We start from the raw sequence: 20,499 nt of genomic DNA, 5'->3' as shown, positions 1-20,499 counted from the left end.
CAACAATCTTCAGCCAGAAGTGCCGAGTTGATGATCCATCTCGGCCTCCTCCTGAAGTCCCCAGCATCACAGATGCCAGACTTCAGCCAATTTGATTCACCCCACGTGATATCAAGAAACGACTAAAGGCACTGGAAACTGCAGAGGCTATGGGCCTTGACAATATTCCGGCAATAGTACTGAAGACCTGTGCTCCAGAACATGCCGCGCCCCTAGCCAAGCTATTCCACTACAGCTACAACACTGGCATCTACCCGGCAATGTGGAAAATTGCCCAGATATGTCCTGTACACAAAAAGCAGGACAAGTCCAACCCAGCCAATTATCACCCTATCAGTCTACTCTCAATCAGTAGTAAAGTGATGGAAGATATCCTCAACAGTGCCATCAAGCAACACTTGCTTAGCAATAACCTGCTCAGTGATGCTCAGTTTGGGTTCCACCAGGGCCACTCAGCTCCTGACCTCATTACAGTCTTGGTTCAAACATGGACAAAAAAGCTGAACTCACGAGGTGAGGTTAGAGTTGACATCAAGGCAGCATTTGACCGAGTATGGCATCAAGGAGCCCTAGCGAAACTGGAGTCAATGGGGAAAACCTCTGCTGGTTGGAGTCATACCTAGGGCAAAGGAATATGGTTGTGGTTGGTGGAGGTCAATCATTTCAGCTCCAGGACATCACTGCAGGAGTTCCTCAGGGTAGTGTCCTAGGCCCAACCATCTTCAGCTGCTTCATTGACCTTCCTTCAATCATAAGATCAGAAGTGGGGATGTTCACTGATGATTGCACAATGTTCAGTACCATTCATAACTCCTCAGATACTGAAGCAGTACGTGTAGAAATGCAGCAAGACTGGGACAATATCCAGGCTTGGGCTGATAAGTGGCAAGTAACATTCGTGCCACACAAGTGCCAGGAAATGACCATCTCCAAAAAAAGAGAGAATCTAACCATCTCCCCTTGACATTCAATGGCATTACCATTGCTGAATCACCCACTATCAACATACTAGGGGCTACCATTGACCAGAAACTGAACTGGAGCAGCTATATAAATACCGTGGCTACAACAGCAGGTCAGAGGCTAGGAATCCTGCTGCGAGTAACTCATCTGTGACTCCCCAAAGCCTATCCACCATCTACAAGGCTCAAGTAAGGAGTGTGATGGAATACTCTCCACTTGCCTGGATGGGTGCAGTTCCAACTGCAAGAAGCTCGACACCATCCAGGACAAAGCAGTCCACTTGATTGTTTGTGGATGGGGTGCCATTCATTCCCTCCACCACTGACGCACAGTATGTACCATCTACAAGATGCACTGCAGCAACGCACCAAGGCTCCTTAGATAGCACCTTCCAAACCTGTGACCTCTACCAACTACAAGGACAAGGGCAGCAAATGCATGGGAACACCACCACCTGCAAGTTCCCCTCCAAGTCACACCATCCGGACTTGGAACTATAATCGCCATTCCTTCACTGTCGCTGGGTCAAAATCCTGGAACTCCCTACCTCACATGGACTGCAGCGGTTCAAGAGGCAGCTCACCACCACTTTCTCAAGGGCAATAAGTGCTGGCCTAGCCAGTGATGCCCACATCAAGAAATTAATTTTTTTTAAAAAAAGGTATCTACCTCAAAGCAAGGAGTATAGTAAATTAATCATACAAGCTGAGAGCACTGATAGCTATGATATCATACTGCCACGTGCCTATTACAGAAACATGGCTCAAGGAGGGACACAAATGGCAGCTCAACATTCCTTTTTACAGGGTTTGCAGACGCAATAGAGAGGCAGATTTAAAAAAAAGAATGGGGCGGTTGCAATTTTGGTCAAAGAAACAATTACTGCTCTGAGGAGGGATGATATGTTAGAAGGTTAATCAAATGAGACCATATGGATTGAGCTGAGTAACAAAAAAAAAAAAGGGGGCACTGACACTGCTGGGAGTCTACTATAGACTAACCAGATAGGAGATAGAAGAGCAAATATCTGGCAAATCTCTGAAATGCAAAAACAATAGGGCAGTAATATTATGGTATTTTAACCACCCGAATATTAACTAGGATAGTTTAGTGTGAAAGGAATTGAGGGAGCAGAATTCTTAAGGTGCATTCAGGAGAACTTTTTTGGCCAGTATGTAGCAAGTCCAAAAAGAGAAAGTGCAGTTTTATTCTCAGTTTTAGGAAATGAAGCTGGGCAGGTGGAAGGAGTGGCAGTGGGAGAGCACTTTGGTGGTAGTGATCATAATTCAGTTAGTTTTAACATAATTATGGTAAAGGACGAAGACAGAACAGGAGTTAGAGTTCTCCATTGGGGCAAGGCCAATTTTACTAAACTGAGGAGTGATTTCGTGAAGGTGAACTGGAAACAGCTACTTGAAGGTAAATCAGTGTCAGAGCAGTGGAAGGCATTCAAAAGGGGAGATTCAAGGGGTTCAGATTAAACATGTTCCCACAAAGAAAGGACGGTGGGACAGCCAAATCTAGAGCCGCATGGATGTCAAGGAGCCTACAGGGCAAGATAAGGCAGAAAAAGAAAGCTTATGTCTGACAGAGAACTCAATACTACAGAAAGACGAGAGGAGTATAGAAAGTGGAGGGGTGAAATCAAAAAGGAAACTGGAAAGCAAAGAGAGGGCATGAAAGAATATTGGCAAGCAAAATAAAGATGAACCCAAAAATGTTTTTAACCATAAAAGGTTACCTATGTGTAGGGGCGGAAGATGTTGGTATGGTTCTTCATGAATACTTTGCATCAGTCTTCACACACAAAAAAAAAAGAGGGGGAGGATGCAGATATTGTAGTTAAGGAGGAGGAGTGTGAAGTATTGAATGTGATAAACATAGGGAGAGAGGAAATATTCAGGCGATTAGCATCAGAATACTGAGAAGTGTAGAGGAAGTGAGGGACCTTGGAGTGAATGTCCACAGATCCCACAGGTAGCAGGACAGGTCGATAAAGGTGGTTACGACGAGATACGGAATCCTTTCCTTTATCATCTGAGGTATAGAATAGAAGAACAGGGATGTTATGCTGGAACAGTATAAATCATTAGTTAGGCTACAACTTGAGTACTATGTGCAGTTCTGATCACCTCATTACAGAAAGAAAGAATGTAATTGCACTAGAGAGGGTACAGAGGAGATTTATGAGGATGTTTCCAGGACTGGAAAAATGCAGCTATGAGGAAAGATTGGATAGGCTGGGGTTGTTCTCCTTGGAACAGAGGATATGCACCTGAAAAGCTGCAACCTGCAGGGCTATGGACCAAATAATGGAAAGTGGGATTAGGCTGGGTGGCTCATTTTTTGGCCGACGCAGTTTTGTTCAGGGTACTTGGGCTGAAAGGTTACTTTTATGACTTTGGATAGGTCATCTACACTCAGAGGTGTGTCTGCTTGATTTGCAATTTGGAGCTCCAATCAGAACAACAATGGCACAGTTTACACTGTTAATTTAGACCTCAGATGGGGACCAAGATGACCAGCACCAGGAGCAGGATCAGCATCAGCATCAGCAGCAAAAGCTCTGCTCCTCACAGACCTGCAGCTCCACAGGAGAGAGGGGATCAGCAGAGAGATGCAGAAAGTCATACCGCAACACAAGGTCTACAGGTGGAGGATAAGCTTCAACATGCTGGAACACCAGTGTTTCAGGGTGTCACGTCAAGTGGTGGCAGATATTTACAGCCAGCTGGAACAAGGCATCTTGCCAAGTGGACTTGCCAAGTCAGAATGAGCAGGTATTAAGGTTTGTAGCTCTGGCTGGCTTTCCACAGGTGCAGGATGCCATTGACTGCAGGTACCTGGCAATTGAGACAGTCCCAGGAGTATTGATCAACCGCAAGGGGTTCTGCTCCATCAACACGCAGCTAATGTGCAACCACAAAAAGTTAATTTTGCAGATGTGTGCTAAATTCCTGTGCAGCTGCAATTATGCTTTTGTCCTGTGGCAGTCCACCCTCCCTGATCTCTTCACATCTTGAATCAGATTTACTGGCTGGCTGCTTGGAGAAAATGGATACCCACTTAAAATATGGCTGATTACACCGATGAGGAACCCAATAAACTAGGCCCTGAAGAGATACAATGAAAGCAATACATATGACAATAACACAAATCAGTCCTGCAAGCAACCAAACATGTATTTCTGAGCTCCCCAATGCTCAGCATCAATTCATGTCTTACCATTCACCACAAGTGAAAAGGCCACTTGCCAGGCAGCAAGCAAAAATGGGCAAGATCAGAAAGTGGTGGTAAGAAATAATTATGTAGCTCAAAAATAAAATACAAACTCACCAACCTAACCTTACATAACACACCTACTTGTAAGTACAAATTTTTACTCTTCCTAGGTGAAGTTCAAATTGGAGAAATGTGAAGTGATTCATTTTGGTAGAAAGAACATGGAGAGACAATAAAAAAAAAAGGGCACAACTCTAAAGGAGCAGAGTGATCTGGGTGTATATGTGCATAACTCATTGAAGGTGGCAGAACTGATTGAGAGCACAGTTAATAAAGCATGCAGTATCCTGAAGAAGGGTCACTGACCTGAAACATTAACTCTGCTTCTCTCTCCACAGATGCTGCCAGACCTGCTGAGTATTTCCAGCATTTCTTGTTTTTACTTTATATTATATACAGTATCCTGGACTTAATTAATAGGGGCATAGAGCACAAGGGCAAGGAAGTTATGTTGAACTTATATAAGACACTAGTTTGGCCTCAGTTAGAGTACTGCATCTAGTTCTGGGTGTCACATTGGAGAGAGTGCAGAAAAGATTCATGAGAATGGTTCCAGGGATGAGGAACTTCAGTTATTAAGATAGATTGTAGAAGTTGGGACTGTTTTCCTTGGAGAAAAGGAGGCAGAGAGTTGATTTGATAGTGGTATTCAAAATCATGAGGGGTCTGGACAGAGTAGATAGAGAGAAACTATTTCCACTCATGAAAGGATTGAGAAGGAGAAGGCACAGATTTGAAGAAATTGGCAAGGGTAGCAAAAGTGCCACGAGGAAAAAACATTTTCACGCAGCAAGTAGTTAGGATCTGGAATGCACAGCCTGAGAGTGTGGTGGAGACAGGTTCAATTGAAGCATTCAAAAGGGAATTAGACCGTTAGCTGAAAAGGAGAAATGTGCAGGGTTACGGGGAGAAGGCATCAAGTGAATTGCTTAATCGGAGAGCTGGTGCAGAAACGATGGGCCAAATGGCGTCCTTCTGCACTATAACAATTCTGTGATTATGTGGTATTACTTCTATGTGGTGCAACCCCTGTGCTTCAGCATTGGTAGAGGCAGACAGCTCAGATTCCGGTTCTGACTGCTGAGAAGCTGTGAGAGCCCTGCCAAAGACAGCTCCACCTGCCCTTGTACAGGAGCAGACTCTGCCACCAGGGCACTAGGCAGCACATGGGGTTCTAATGTAAAGGCCTACTAACAGAGGGAGGGAGGCCATGAGTTAGAAGTGGAAGCGCTTTGAGTGGACTTCCTACTTCCATGTCCCCTTCTATGGCCCACACACACATCCCTGCTAGCAATGAGCCAGAGAACACTTTGCTGCAGATCAGTGGGGCAATGAATGGCCAAGATGAGGGTAACATTCATCCTATTTAAGATGGCATTCATAGTGTGCAAGCTATTGATGAAGGTCTCCATGTACTTGTTTGATTCCCATGCTTGATGCTCCAAGCAAGTGATCACTCTTTCCATGGATGAAGACCTAATCGCAAAGGTCTACAACCTATGCCACTCATGCCAGGAATGGATTCCTCCAGTGTGTCTCTGCAAACATGCACAGTGCAGCTGGAATGCCTGCCAGTATATCGCACATTCTTCATTTCTGACCCAGAAGTATCCTGTTCATTGATGCCCTGAGGTACAGCATCTGGTGTCCAACTGAGTAGAGTTTGGCGCTTCCAGCGGGCCTCTGACAGGGATTTTCCATTTCTGTCCCTGTCTCCATCTGCTCTTGCTCACTTGCTTGTGCGAATCACCAGGTGAAAACCCACTACCTTCCTTATTGATCCCAAAAGAAGTGGGAGTATCTGTGCTGGTGCACAGTCTGCATTAGTCCTGTGATGGTGCACCTTCTGACGGAATGACCTTCTCTGGAGGAGTCATTATCATCCTCCTGGACCACTTCCTCGGAGGTATGTTTGAAGACCTGCAGGAGATTAAAGACATGAATTAGAATGGTCAAGACAAGAAAGCAACTATGCACACAATTATATCTCACTTGCAGCTGACATCAAGTCAACATTAGTGAATGTTGTATGCCATGTGGGTGTCTGATATTTAATTCCATCACCAGGTACCTGGGAAGCCCCCATCTTCAACAGCCAGGCAAGCCAAGACTCCACTGATGTCTAGCATCTTCGCCTCTGCAGTGGTCATTTGAGATGGCTGGAGGGCCACTTGCAGTTCTCTGCCTCTCCTTTGTGCTCTGTGCACTCTTCTCCCGCAAAGAGGAAAAAAGAGGAGACTTGAGTGAGAGTCATTCCATGTGTTGAACACATAAATGGAGAGCTTTTGTTGAGGGTGACTATGAGGGAGAGGCCTGACATTTCATAAGAATGAGGGCAAGTGAGTATTAATGATGGATGACAGATGGGGATGTGAGAAAGTGCATAGCTAGAAAGGTAAGTTGGTGTGAGGAGTGATGTGCTGGAGCAGGTTTGAGAAGGCAGAGTGAGGGTTTGGAGCGATACACACATGAGGATGTAGGCGAATGTGCAACTGTACTCTTCCTGCCCTGGTTAGGTCATTAAACTACGTCCTGGATTGAAGCCATTCATGTGGCACCATATTCCTGCTGTTGACCTCATGGGCAATGTCCAGCCATGCCTTCTTTGTTTCATCTGTAGGCCTCTTCCTCACAAATAGGAAAGAGCATCTCCCTGCAGGCTCTTACAGCCTTCAGCAGTACATCCAGTAAAACAAGTGAATATCTGGACTTCATTCTGCCAATTTCTTCTGTTCTGCTCCTGACTCCAAACTCCATCAAATTGCACGTTTGGAAAATTCCTTTAAATATTGGAGTTGAAATTGCCTCACGTGGAACAGTCATCATGCCTGCTCATGCTAACTGGTCAGAAAACACAGAAATGATATGTTCATTCAGTGGCAGAGTTAAAAAGCAACTGACAAGACGCGCTGCACTTACTTCCAAGTTTCCCATGTGTTATCAGACACCCCGACAAACCCTGCTCCCAGCACGTTGCCAAGTTAAAATCCAGCCCTTTAAATCTAAAAGACCAGAGTTCTTGCTCTTTCAGAATTATGAAAGAATGGGAAAACGTCTTCCCTGACCTATTGATATCTTCTCTAGAACCATAAAAGTGGTGAAGGCGCTCCCCTCAAGACCAAACAGATCCTCGAGTTGAAAAGGAAAAGCCCAATTCAAAACAAAGCAAATTGCCCCTCTGAATTTCAGGGAAGCCCGATGATGTGAATTAGCTTCCGAGTCAATAGTACCCCCACCTAATGTCCAAATGAAACATCCCACTTATCGAAGAGAAAGAATATCAATGAATCTGGCCTTGCTACTAGTTTTTGGACAGTAGTGGCAGGAATTCATGGCTGGGTTTTGAGCATAGAATGATATTTAAAATTTGCTCCTTGTTGGAGCCTTTTGGCTGCACACAATGCAAAAATGGGACACAACCATTAGAGTCCTTAGTATTTTAAAAGCACCATTTTTATTTCTCTTATGTGTAACTGAAGTGAAGAAAAATTAGTATATTTGTTCAAACAAAATAAGAAAAAAGTTTTAGGAGTTTAATTTACATGATATTAAGTTTTGTGCAAGAACGATTTGCTCAATTAAATTAAACTGGAGTGCACAAAATTAGGTGGCAGCCCAGTGACTCAGCCACAGAAGTTGTAGAATTAGGCTAAGACGTACGATTCTCTGTACAGTTAGTTCTGATTCCAGCCTAGTTGTTTCCCACCTGCCCCTGAGGAAGGGCCGGGTGGGGAGAAAGGAAACAGAATATCAAGTAAAGGTGATGCACTTTCCCATAAGGAAGCAAAAGAATAAAAAGTAAGTGAGTCAGACCAAGCCAGAGTCACTCCCCAGCTGCTTACTAAAAGCAGCAACGGTGAAGGCCTGAGAGTTGAAAGCAGGCTTCCCAGTCAATTGAAAATGGGCTTTATGGAGGCATAATGAAGGAGGGACATGCTGACCCTGAAAGGATGCAGTGCTGATTCACCAAAATGATACTGAGGCTAAAAGGGTTAAATTATGAGAACAGATTGCAGAGAGAGCGTAGGGAACAGCATTTTGGATGCAAGTCAGAGAGTTATACAGCACAGAAAACAGGCCCTTCAGCCCATTGTGTTCTTGCCGGCCATCAAGCACCTAACTATTCTAATCCCATTTTCCAGCACTTGGCCCGTAGCCTTGTATGCTATGACGTTTCAAGTGCTCATCTAAATACTTCGTAAATGTTGTGATGGTTCCTGCCTCTACCACCTCTTCAGGCAGTGCGTTCCAGAGTCCAACCACCCTCTGGGTGAAATTTTTTTTTCCTCAAATCCCCTCTAAACCTCATGCCCTTTAACAAATCTATGCCCCCTGGTTCTTGACCCCTCCGCGAAGGGAAAAAGTTTCTTCCTATCTATCCTATCAATGCCCCTCAAATTTTGTATACCTCAATCATGTTCCCCCCCCCCCCCCCCCTCCTCAGCCTTCTCTGCTCTAAGGAAAACAACCCTAGCCTTTTCAGTCTCTCTTCATAACTGAAATGCTCCAGCCCAGGCAACATCCTGGCGAATCTCTTCTGCACCCTCTCCAGTGCAATCACATCCTTCCTATAGTGTGGTGCCCAGAACTGTACACGGTACTCTAGATGTGGCCCAACGAGCATTTTACACAGCCCCATCATAACCTCCCTGCTCTTATGTTCTATGCCTCGGCTAATAAAGGCAAGTATCCCATATGCCTTCCTAACCACCTTATCTACCTGTGCTGCTGCCTTCAGCAATCCATAGACAAGTACACCAAGGTCCCTCTGACCCTCTGTACTTCCTAGGGTCCTACCATCCATTGTATATTCCCTTGACTTGTTCATCCTCCCAAAATGCATCACCTCACATTTCTCCGGATTAAATTCCATTTACCACTGCTCTGCCCGTCTATATCGTTGTGTAATCTAAAGCTTTCCTCCTCACTATTTACAACACCACCAATTTTTGTGTCATCTGCGAACTTACTGATCATACCTCCTATATTCATGTCTAAATCATTAATGTACATTACAAACAGCAAGGGTCCCAACACCGATCCCTGCGGTACACCATTGGTCACAGGCTTCCACTCGCAAAAACAACCCTCAACCATTACCTTCTGCCTCCTGACACTGAGCCAATTTTAAATCCAATTTGCCAAATTGCCCTGGATCCCATGGGCTCTTACCTTCTTAAGAAATCTCCCATGCAGGACTTTATCAAAAGCCTTACTGAAGTAGACTACAATCAACTGCTTTACCCTCATCTACACATCTCGTCACCATCTCGAAAAATTCAATCAGGTTCATTAGACATGATCTCCCCTGACAAAGCCATGCTGACTATCCATGCTTAATACCTGCCTCTCCAAGTGGAGATTAATTCTGTCCCTCAGAATTTTTTCCAATAGTTTCCCTACCACTGATGTTAGACTCACCGGCCTGTAATTACCTGGTTTATCCCTGCTACCCTTCTTGAATAATGGCACCACATTTGCTGTCCTCCAATCCTCTGGTACCTCTCCTGTGGCCAGAGGGGATTTGAAAATTTGTGTCAGAGCCCCTGCTATCTCCTCCCTTGCCTCACATAACAGCCTGGGATACATCTCATCTGGGCCTGGGGATTTATCCACTTTTAAGCCCACTAAAACAGCTAATACATCCTCCCTTTCAATGCTAAATTTGTTCAAGTATATCACAATCCCCCTCCCTTATCTCTACACCTACATCGTCCTTCTCCATAGTGAACAGTCAGACCAGAGTTACAGCCATCGAACAATAGAAAAGTTGCTGAACAGAAGGAGGACATTCAGGGCATTGTGTTTTTGGCGGCAGCAAAAACTAGCCGCCCAATCTAATCCCACCTTCCAGCACCTGGTCCCTAGCCTTGCAGGTTACAGCAATTCAGGTGCATGTCCAGGTACCTCAATGAGTTGAGGGTTTCTGCCTCCACCATCGATCTGGGTAGTGAATTCCAGACACCCACCACCACTGGGTGAAAAAAACTGTGTGTCATGTCCCCTCTAATCCTTCTACCAATTACCTTAAATCTGTGCCCCCTGGTAATGGACCTCTCCGTTAGGGGAATCAGGTCCTTCCTGTCTACTCTATGCAGGCTCCTCACAATTTTGTACAACTCAATTAACACAATCACCCCTCAGCCTCCTCTGTTCTAAGGAAAACAACCATAGCTGATCTAATCTTTCCTCATAGCTGCAACTTTTAAGCCCTGGCAACATTCTTGTAATCTCTGTACTCTTTGCAGAGCAATTATGTCCTTCCTGTAATGCAGTGACCAGAAATATACGCAATACTCCAGCTGTGGTCTAACTAGCATTTTATGCAGCTCCAGCATTACATCCCTGCTTTTGTATTCTATACCTCAGCCAATAAAGGAAAGCATTCTACTTGTCCTGCTACTTTCTGGGACCTGTGGACATGCAGTCCAAGGTCTCTCACTTCTTCTACCCCTCTCGATATTCTCCCGTTTATTGTGTATTCCCTCGCTTTGTTTGCCCTCCCCAAATGCACTACCTCACACTTCTCCAAATTGAATTGCATTTGCCACTTTTCTGCCCACTCAATCGAACCATTGATATCATTCTGGAGTCTACAGCTATCCTCTTCACTAGCAACTGCACGGCCAAATTTTGTGTCATCTGCAAATTTCCCGATCATACCTCCCACATTCAAATCCAAATCATTAATATATATTACAAACAAGGGACCGAACACTGAGCCCTGTGGAATGCCAATGGAAACTGCTTTCCATTCGCAAAAACATCCATCAACCTTTGTTTCCTGTCATTGTAAAATACATGACAAGTTCTGGCAGAATTGGTTGAGACACATCTTCGACCAGCAAAGTGATTGCACCCTAAAAGTGGCATGATAATGTGGGCAAAAGCTGCTGTCCCAGAAATTCCACCATTTAAACCAGAATTATACCCAACTTAAGCCTATAGAAAAGGGGTAAGCTTTTTGGATGACTCAGCTGTTGAGGTCACACATTTTGTCCACAAACTTCATCTGAAAGATCAGCTTTGACCGCAGTGATTAGAAAAATCTTTTGGTCAGCTGTACAACAAAAAAAAAAGTGTTCTGTAAAATGCCTTTCACAATTTCAGACAGGGAATTTTTTTCCCCACCCTTCTCTCAGAACTGGCCATGAGATTTACTAAATTAGAAATCGGCTGCTGAAGTGGTCATTAATGTCTCGTCACTTCCAGGTACAATTTATACCAATTCTCTCCTGGCCAGTCTTCCATCCTCTACTTTCCATTAACTTAACTTTTGCTCATCAAAACTGGATATCCTATCCAACACCAAGTTCCATTCATCCATCATCTATATCCTCTCTGACCTACATCAGCTTGCAGTTCCACCCAAAGCCTCAAATATAAAAATACTCATTCTTTTGTTTAAGGCCTTATCTCAGCCTATCACTGTAACCTCTTCCAGCCCTGGAACCTTTCCCGCTCCCCTCTTCCCAACCACACACACCAAACTCGCCCCTCCTGACTCTGGGCTCTTATGTACCCCCACAACTGTGCTTTTAGCAGCCTGGGCCCCATGCTATGAAATTCATAAAGGAGATGGGGAGGTTTAAGACAATCCTTAAAATCCACATCTTTGGACAAGTTTTTGGTCATCTCTCCTAATCTTTCCATTTATCCTTATGCTTCCATGAATTTGGGACATTTTTCTATTTTAAAGCTGCTCTATAAATAAAAGTTGTTGAAAAAGCTAAGGACAGTGTTACAGTCAGGTGAGGAGGGGTTGAAGGGCTTCCCCCTCCTTATTTGACCACAACAGGTTTAATTCTTTTTTAAAGTGCATGTACTGGCCCTGTGAAGAAAATGCAGAGTTGCCCCGCCCCCACTGCAAATACAGAATTCACCCCTTCCCCTGCCCACCCCAACAACACTACAAATGCAGAGATCCCCCTTCCCTACCTCAGTGGGGTCAGTTTTACCTGGACGGGAAAGTGCAGGCACGTGACTGCCACATGTCATGCTGAAGATTCAACTGCAGGTAAGATTGCTACGGTTTTCATTTTAATTCGCGGACACAAATAATTAAAATATGTAAAGTTGGGTCCCGTCGCAGAGCGGCGGAGGGCCCATGGCAGAGCTTCACCACCACTGGGAAGATCAGGCCTGGAAATCCTGGCATCAGGTTCCGTGGTGGGCCGTTGCAATATTCTGGCCCCACCCCCACCACAGAGGCTGAGGTCAGCAGTAGAATAAGATCCCGGCCCTAGTGTTTCTGCTCATTGACTGAAAAGTCAAAAATACATTTCTGACAGCAGGGTGTAGGTGGCAGCAGAGAGCAAGGTTTCAGACTGAAAAAGCAGTAATACATTTTTGAAGCAGAGATTTGATACAACTCCTCATTTGCTAATGAAATATTAACTTTGTTCTATTTATTATACTTCCCACCACTACAAACAGCACATTGTCAGGTTTTGCTTCAGTGCTTTAGCTTCATAGCTTTCACAGTTCTGAAGTGTAATTTGTGGAGGGATTTGTAATGCATATTTTTAAAACTACGTGCATTATAATTTAAACAAAATCATCTAATTTTTCATTCTAAGATGTTCTAAGCATTTTCCAGTTATAGGGGATTTTCAAACAAGCCAAACCTTCCCACACGACCTACTTCTACCTCCTTCCCAAGATCCATAATTAGGAACAGCCCCGGAACACCGATTGTTTCAGCATGTTCTTGCCCCCATAAATCTTCCCATCTCAACTATTATTTCTTCCTTTGTCCAGTCTCTTCTGAGCTACATTCGCAACTCTTCAGATGCTCTCCGCCACTTTTAACAGTTTCTAGTTTCTTGGCTCTAACCATCTCCTTTTCATCATGGACATCCAGTCTCTCCACACCTCCATTCCCCACCAGGATGGCCTCCAGCACATCAGCTTCTTCCTTGAATGGAGGCCCATCCAGTCCCCACCCACTACCCTCCTCCTCTCCCTAGCTGAACTTTTTCTTACATGGAAAAGCTTCCCGTGACTCCACTCACACCCTCCAAATAAAAGGCATTGCTATCAGGACCCGAATGGATCTTAGCTAGGCCTGCTTTTTTTTGTGGCATACATGTAGCAATTGTTGTTCCAGTTCTACTCAGGTTCCCTCCATCACTCTTTTTCTGGTACAAGGATAGCTGTAGTGGTGCCACATCCTGCTCTTGCCTTGAACTGGAATATTTCATCAACTTTGCTTTCAACTTAAACCCCTCCCTCACCTTCACATGGTTCAACTTGGTCTCTTCCCTTCCTCGACTTCTCTATCTCCAATTCTGGGGAAAGGCTGTCAAGCAATATCTACTGTAAGGCCACTGACTCCTACGGCCATCTTGATTACACTTCCTGTAAAAGGACTATTCCATTCTCAAAGTTTCTCCGTCGTGTCTGTTCCAGCGATGCCACCTTCCACACAAGTGCTTCCGATAGGTTTTCCCTTTTCCTCAATAGAGGGTTCCCCTCCGTCTTGGTTGACAGGCCCCTCATTTGTGTCCTTCCCATTTCCCACACTTCTGCTCTCTCCCCTTTCCTTCCTCCCAGAACCACAACAGGGTCCTCTGTGTCCTGACCATCCGCCCCACCAGCCTTCATATTCAACAGATCATTCTTCAACATTTCTGCCACCTTCTGCGTGATGCCATTACCAAACTCATCTTCCCCTCCCCAGCTTGTTCAGCATTCCAAAGGGACCTTTCCCTCCACGAAATCCTAGTCAACTCCAAGTGCCCTTTCACCTCCTCCCTTCCCACCGTCCAGGGCCCCAAACACTCCTTCCAGGTGAAACATTGATTTACTTGCATTTCTTTTAATTTAGTATACTGCATTCGCTGCTCATGGTGCAGTTTCCTCTACATTGCAGAGACTAAACACAGATTGGACTATCACTTTGCTAAACACGTCCATTCAATCCCCAAGCACGAGCTTTCGCTCACTTGCCGTTTTAATTCTCCTTCCTACTCCCACTCAATTCTCAGTCCTTGGCCTCCTACATTGTTGCAAAGAAGCTTGAAGAACAGTACCTAATTTTTCAATTAGGCACCTTAACACATTGAGTTCAACAACTTCAGATCATACCAGAGCTCCCATTTTCCCCCCACAGCAGGTACTGTTAATGGTTCTGCCATTGCCATTTACAGCTCCTCCAGCCCCATCCTTCCCCCCCCCCCCCCACTTGTCCTATTACCACCTGCTTTTGTCTTAGAAAAGAGACATGTAGAATCAAAAGCCACAGCAGAGAACAGTGGGGAATTGCTTGAAAACGTGGAGGCGATGAACAGAAAAAGTTCAGACTACAGGAAAACAGCTTTTTTTTTTAAAAAAGTGTTTTTTGTTATCCCTTTTACCATTTAGTCACTCCTGCCTTCCAACTTATCACAGACCTTACCTTTTATTCTCTCCTTGCCTCTGTAATTGCTTAAAAATTGTTAGATCTCTAACTTTTCCCAGTTCTGACAAAAAGTCATTGACTTGAAGTGTCAACTCTTTCTCACTCTCCACAGATACTGTCTGACCAATTTTCAGTATTTTCTATTTTAAATACAGTCCCCACCATCTACAACCCCTGCACTTATCGCAGGCAGCTGCTTATATCAGACAAATAAAACTAAACATTTGCCAGGACGACAGGAATTAACTACAAATGCTGCTCATAACATGTTAAGTTCACTGGTTATTTTGGGCAGTTCAATAATTGTTTTGCACCTCTGTCATATTTGCATTTAAATTCCTCGCTGGATCATTCGGTGTCTGTTTTGAGCTGACAATCTCTTTCATTAACAATCATCCATTCTGAAAAAGAATTGCACACATGGCTCCATTACCAGTAATTGCTGCAGAGATTTAAGAAATCCTGCTATTCCTGAAGTTTTGCCAGCTTTTCAGCCAATAACTATCTATTGGTCCATTTCCACATTATATTTGTTCACAATAACTGTGGAAATGGAACTGGAATCCAATCAGTCATTTGCTCCCTTCCCTGTTCTTGTTCTCTCTCTGTGTAGGCTAATCACATTATCAACATGATCACTATAAAATGGTAGGGACTGAACCACAAATAGTTAGTTAATTTTAACATACCATGATACCGATGGAAAATTAACTTTAAAATGTTTGCACTATATATTACATAGTACATGTTCATTTCAGAAAAATAATATAGAAGAGTTTAATTTTTCACCTGAAATGCTGAATAGGGGATAAGATTGCTAATGACATATTTTAGGGGAATTTTCAACACATCACTAATGAAGATTGTATTTTTATACTTTTCAAAACAAACTAACAATGAAACATTTGCAGGTCAACAAACAGTAAAACCCCTGGTAGTTTTACCACAAACTCAAAGTCACAAACGCATCACTGTTGTAAACTTTGAATGAAGAGCCCAATTTGATCAGTTAGAGAAATATATGTTAGAAAACCTGTAAATAAAAATAATTTAAAACTCTGCAGCCACAATTTACATAAAATTGTATTGAGTCTTATTACTCTTTCCTTGCACATCTGATCTAGGAAAGATGTCTCTGTCCAGAGGCCTCAGTACTCAAAATGGGTCTATATTGCTATGGGTCTTAAGTATTATATTTGAGGTCCTGAGGTTATGAAAGACTCAATATAATTGCAAGTTTTCTTTTCTTTTTATTACCTTAGAATTATATGAAACAGGCCAATACCCTCAATTTTTCAAACAGACAGTTCCAATATCAGTTGGTCCATTATGGACCAGCATTGACTGAATACCAGTCACTTCCCCAGTAGCAAGAGCAGAGAGCCCACTCTGAATAAAACATCAAATGATCACAACAGCAAATGGCACACCTCATCAAGAGTTCCAATAAAAGCTTTTCCTGCATGTACAAATGGTTTTGATGCGTTCTGGCAGTTGCTAGGTGTATAAATATATAATTGCAAATCATGAAAACCAAGCATGTACAGTAAGGATGAGATCATAAACTGGAAATAATTAGTAATGATTTAGTGGTGCTGATTTTCGTGTGCCGGTTTCTAGGGCATTGGAACAAGTTGGCAATAGGGATCAGAAAAAGGGGCAGATAACTTTCTTGCTGGGTTTCTATCTCTTTTACACATGACATCTAGGAGTAGGAAACTCCTACCTAAATCATTATAATACTTAAATGATGTGGGAGTGATACCATAAAGCCTCCCAGGTCTTTTTCTGCCTTTTACACCACTACAGCACAATTTCTAAATCATCTCATAAATGAATGTCATACATAATAGGTGCTAAGAGTTGCTCAGTGTTGAGCTATATATAGAAGCTAGTTTAAAAGTACAAAAGTAAGAGCATCCATTCAAACTGTTTTAAGGCTATTTCTGCAGCATTTTTCATTTCTACTGGAACTTATATTCTCGTGAGCACTAGCACCAATGGGAATTCCTTCAGTTGACATGTTTAAAAAAGGAACAGGAAAGATCACAGAAGGATGGATAAGATATGCTCAGTATTCACCCACAAGTACTCACAGCCAGAGGTGATTAGTGCATTGGGAGGCTTCAACAACCATTTCTAAAAGCTTTCAGAAGTTTTCTCACCTCATTATGACATTTCCCTTTAATTGTCCATATTCCTTTAAATGTGCTCACATATAATTCTCAAATCCCTGAAAAGCACCTATGCAAATCTGTACCTTGATCAGTGAATAATCATGAAATTAGATGGTCTTGCAAAATTAGAGTGCAACGAGAATATTAACATTTAAGCTGGATTTGCAGAAGATCTTAACCATTTAGAACTGACTTCAAATCGGGACAAAAATAGGATATTTTACTTGGGATAGTGAACTCCTGATACATGTTTCCAGTTTTGTTCACTTATGAGACATGGACTACACTTAACAATATTAAATAGCAATAAAAAGTAGTAATTGGTAGAAATTATTCAACATCAAAGCAGATTCATCTTGATTAGATTCATTTTTTCATTACTGCAGTCAGAACATGAAATTTTATAGTTTTTCATAACACAAACATGCATTATAAATTTAGTCTAGTAATAAATATTAATTTCACAAAGTAAGTCCAGCTCAGTCATATAACTACATACTGCATTCCAATATAGTAGTCAGAGAAACATTGCACATTGACCTCTCAGCATCTCAGAAAACAGTCATAGGTTTGTTATGAAACTCAAGACATGAGGATAGATGTATTAATCTACAAGACACTGAAGGCAGCATAACAGGAGGAAAGATTGGATGATCCAAGAAGCAGACCACATGCTTAATCAATACTTTTACATTAAGTAGCTGTTTTATTATCCAATTCCACAATTATTATTCACCAATAGATCTTACAAAATTTTATTAACTACTTTCATACCCTGTTAAAGGAACGCATCTGAAAATTTTGGAGACAGGAATCTTCTCACAGGTTAGAATTCCTTACTGTTAGGTTAAGATGATCAGTAGACTTTGAAGAAGCCAGTGCCCAATAAAACTTTTTATAGGCAAACAGAGAAGCAGTCATTAGCTTCATTCACATAATATCAAGTACAACCTACTATCTGCAGCCTTTGTTTTTCCTGCTTTGATCTGATATGTCAAGCCCTTGAGGGTGTGTCAGTGTGAGTGATGGTTTACTTTCATGTATCAAGTGGCAGGTGGAGCTCATTCATTTAATTTACTATTTAGATAATGTGGTCTTTGCTTGAACAGATTTTGCATGCACAGTTCTAAATTAGTATTTAGAATGCAGTTACATGCAAACTCTTTGCATTATTAATTGTTTAACTTGAGAATTATTGTTTAGAAATTGTCTTGGTTTTATATTGGTTCCCAGAATTTGAGGGGGGGATGGGTACTCAATTTTCTAATTATATTTCCATTCCTTTTAATGGAATTACAGTTCAGTTTACAAAACTAAAAGCTATTTAAAATGAGTTTTAAAATTCTTGAGCTCATATAATGATAATGTTTGCAAATACTACAATGCCAAACCCTACAGCAGGCAAACTGGTAACTAAAGCATGCATTTGTGTAGTTACCAGTTACTGGTGTCCTCCTCAAGGCTGAGGATGTAGAGCACTTGTAAACTTAGCTTTGCCCAATCGCACCAATTATTCCTTTACACAAAATAATGAGAGCTTCCCTCTTGTGAGTTTTAAAACTAATAATAGAATTAAAGCCATTGGAAAGTTGTCGGAAAACAGATTCAAAATGGACAGTTTAAATGTGATTTAAATTTGGCTTCAGCTAATACACTTGGCAAGGTCCAGTGACAAGGGTGACCAGTAACTTCAGATAGCAATTATAGCTCCCAACTTTTTCTTTGGCATGAAAAGTTGGCAGTGTGAGATAAGCTCATCAGCCTGTCGGTGGACGGGCAGGTTGATAATTGGGGTTGGGAACTTCAGTCGGAACACAGTGCTGGCAAGATTGTCTACATCCTTGATGTTGGCCTGCTTTTTTCTCCTTCTCTTAGGCTCCTGGAGCCTGCTCTGTTTTACTTGCTTCTATTTCTATCTATCTTACGCCCACTGTCTCAGCTATTTATACTTCCTCTGTGTCTCATAAATTACAGCAATTTCACTCATTATGTTTCCTTTCACATCATATTAATAGCACTTCAGCTATTTAACAATCTCCTGTTTTCTTTTTAAGCACTTTATAGGTCACTAAACTTTTTGTGTCTGTATGTTTTCTCTCCCCCTTCCCTTTGTTCTGTTCTTCTCAGTATGTTCTGAAACATGTATTTTAACCCTTTGTAGACTAATTCTATATGATTGTTGTATGTATTTCACTTTCAGTGACTTTATGAGCTGAATGCTCCTCTGCAATACCACCAAAGCGAAGAATAAATGAAAATTCAGGCAGTGAAACCTACCACTATCCCACTGTCTCACCTGTATGTTCCTCCTCTCAGCCTCGTCAGCACTGGCATTAAGAGCTCCTTCCCCACTCACTGTATACAGTAGTGGAGATGGTGCCTGGCTCTCCAGTGGATTTACTATCCTGTCTGCCTTGCTACAACTTCCCAGGTCTATTATCAAGAAGGTTGTGTGTCACAAAAACATGCTTTACATCGACTGATGATTTTTAATCCACCGGCTAGAAACCAGAATTGAATTTTTTTTTAAAGATAAAAGGTGACTCGATACTGGCAGCTGAAAATGGTCACCCCAATTTGCATCACTGTACTTTCCACATTCCGATGTAGTGAGATGGAGACAGCATGTCTGATAGACCCATCAAGGGCAATGACTTGCGGAACCTGAGTGAACCACCTATCCTGTTCCCATTAGGAAGGCGTCAAGGCCATTACCTGAATATTCAATTGGTAGAGACAAGCTACTCAAACCTAATCACTTGAACAATGGGACCCTAGCTGTGAGAAGGGAATTACCAGACATGGACTAATTAAGTTGCAAGAGGGAATACACACTAGTAACCACCATGCTTGTACCACTTGGTGTTGTTCCAGTGACAGGCCCACCCTTTGTGTGCTTAAGCTTGTGTTTTCTCTGCAGTAGAGAGACAAGCAGCTAGACGCTGACTAGAGAAGACCTGAGATGTGTCCCTCCTTCCTTCCTCTCATTTCAAACCCTGTTTGCTGACCACGACTACCCAGGGATGCCCCTGCTACAGACAGAGACCCCTTAAAGGAAATCAGCCGCACTGCTGTCTCCAAGAAAACCACCGAATTAGTTGTCTACATCTTCAAATCAGAAGCCTCAGGACCACCAAAGGAAAGTCGCATGACCATCAAATTTGGCCTGAAGCTAGCCGAGTCACCAACCTCCACAGACTGTAAACCCCCTTTTATTTCTCTGGACTTTAATTTGATTAATCTATCCTTCCCTAGTCCGTAATGTGTGTGTGAGTGAACTTCAAGTGTGTGTGCACGTCTGAAAGTCAGAGCACAGTTTATTATTTTGCTTAGATCGGTTTAAGTGCAATAAAGCTAATTTCTTTCTTTGTTAAACTCAAGAAAACCGATCTCATTGGTTCTTTTTATGATCACAGTGTGTAAACAGTTAAACACACACTGAATTGGCAAGAAATAAATATGCTGCGGTCAAACAAGGAGAGGGAAAAGAGGAGAGCCCTTTGACCCCTCGCTGTGTGAAACCCATCTGGTTCACAAAAGTCCTTTAGAGAAGGAAACGTCTGGCCTATCTGTGACTTCAGACCCATAGCAATGAAGTTGATTCCGAAGTGCCCTCTGACAGTGCCCTAGCAAGCCAGTCAGTTGTATTCAAGAAGGCGGCTCATCAGCACCTTC

General features: G+C 42.7%; 1 protein-coding gene across 2 annotated transcripts in view; it reads right to left on the bottom strand.

The window, feature by feature from the left end:
• The window catches only part of rapgef4a (Rap guanine nucleotide exchange factor 4a), a 420,421-nt gene that overhangs the window by 293,994 nt on the left and 105,928 nt on the right, over nucleotides 1–20,499 (bottom strand). The window lies entirely within an intron of this gene.

Source organism: Heterodontus francisci, chromosome 7, assembly GCF_036365525.1.
Source record: "Heterodontus francisci isolate sHetFra1 chromosome 7, sHetFra1.hap1, whole genome shotgun sequence".
Lineage (NCBI taxonomy): Eukaryota > Metazoa > Chordata > Chondrichthyes > Heterodontiformes > Heterodontidae > Heterodontus > Heterodontus francisci.
This window is presented reverse-complemented; position numbering and strand designations above follow the sequence as displayed.